The sequence below is a fragment of the Tribolium madens genome, unplaced genomic scaffold (genome assembly GCF_015345945.1).
Source record: "Tribolium madens isolate multiple individuals breed KSU strain unplaced genomic scaffold, Tmad_KSU_1.1 Scaffold_91;HRSCAF=231;Tcas5.2_LG7, whole genome shotgun sequence".
Taxonomy (NCBI): Eukaryota; Metazoa; Arthropoda; class Insecta; order Coleoptera; family Tenebrionidae; genus Tribolium; species Tribolium madens.
Window position 1 is genome coordinate 796,097 of NW_025401063.1, and position 1,653 is coordinate 797,749.

The window sequence follows — 1,653 nt, forward strand, 5'->3', positions numbered from 1 at the left end:
TGCAAAAATTTTATTTTTATTTCACTAAATGTGTTGTTGTTTCGTTTTACTTTAACGAAATCTCGCAAAAAACTTGTCATTTTACCTCGGAAATATAAAACTAATCTAATTTTCGTGTTAATTTGTTGATTTTTTGGTTTGTTTTTACGAAATCTCGCCGAAAAGCTAAACACTTTTAGTACAAAATTATTCTTAAAAGCAAATTTTATGGTTTCTTGGCTAATTTTTGTTTTAATTTGTCTCAAAAACCAGTTAAATCAAGAGAAAATAACAAAGTTACACCAAAATAACCATTTTTCTGTTACTTCTATTCAATTTTTTTTCTCTCAGAAAAATTTCCCAATTTTTTAATCTACTAGGTGCAAATATTATTGCATTAAAAATTTTTTGGTAATAATTTGTTTATTAATAGGGTAGACAATTCTCCAATGGGTGTTTTTTTTTTAACATACAAAAATTAAAATTGATTAATTTAGCTTTAATAAAATAACTGAACTTGACAATTATTAGCAAAAACAAGTTTGTTTTGCGATTGCAATAAACATATCAATGGTTCAATTTAAATATTCTTTTTTTTTGTAAACGTTGCCACTATCAATAATTTAAAGAGTTATTTATTAAATAGTCTCATTTGGTGGTTTTTATTAGGTATTTCTAATAATAGTATTGTTTATGTAATTTTGTCATTTAAAACGGCATTGACTTGTTAAATTGGTAATTATAAATCAATTATAATTATTTTTAATTTAATTTTTAGTTTCAGTATAAAGTTGTAAATTTTTAAAATAATTTGTTACGTAAAACTAAGCTCCACTTCAAACTAAATATGCTGTTGAATAAGAAATGACATTTACAATAGAAAATATTTATTGTTGTGGGTCCATGCGGTTTATTAGGAAGACAATCTTTTCTTCGCTGATTGTACATTTCTTTAGTTTTCTAGTCACTATTTTAGTAGTTTTAATTGAAATAAAATTCTTCTAAATCTACCAAATTTCGACAAATTCCTCTTCACGAGGACAAAACTGTGTCAAATAAACAAAATCACCCCCACACCTTGGTGCACATGGTGCGCACCACCGCCGCCACTTGTTGCTCCCCCGGGCCAGCAGACGCACCAGGTGTCCCGCCAACCCCATCGTCGTCGTCGTCGTCGCCCATCCATCTGCAGGTGCACTCACCTGTCGCAGGCGGGCAGCAGGGTCGCCAGCAGGCGGCCTGTGGCAGCGCTGCTGCTGCTGCTGCTGCTTCACTTAGACATTCCCCGCCGGGAGTTTTTTTGGATCGCAAAGGCTGCGGTCGTACTACACTACCTCAGTCGACTGGTGGCTGCCTTGGCTACTTGCAACGCGCTCGCAGAAATCCTGCAAGTCCTGCTGAGAATCGCCGAAAGTGATGTAACACACCAACTCGATGATGTCTCAACCACACACGAAACATGTGAGTAGGTTTTTGCAATATTAGAAAAATCGTAATTCCCGCCAAATTGTCACCAAGGTCGAAAAATAAACATATTTAATCACCGGTGTTAAGTAAATAAAATTATGGTTAATGAGAAAACAAGACGGCTGGGACYTTACCAACCTTGAGGAGGTGAATTGTTCTAGGCCATTAAAGCACTACTATTTTTTCAAGTGTCAAAAATCGAATATA

General features: G+C 34.1%; 1 protein-coding gene across 2 annotated transcripts in view; it reads left to right on the top strand.

The window, feature by feature from the left end:
• The first annotated feature begins 1,201 nt into the window (after positions 1 to 1,201).
• Positions 1,202 to 1,653, top strand: part of LOC123011173 (follistatin) — an 83,403-nt gene continuing 82,951 nt past the window's right edge. For both annotated transcript variants that reach the window (XM_044408493.1, XM_044408495.1), the window contains exon 1: positions 1,202 to 1,440. The gene's annotated coding sequence lies outside the window, so the exon portion shown is untranslated. The remainder of the gene's footprint in view (positions 1,441 to 1,653) is intronic.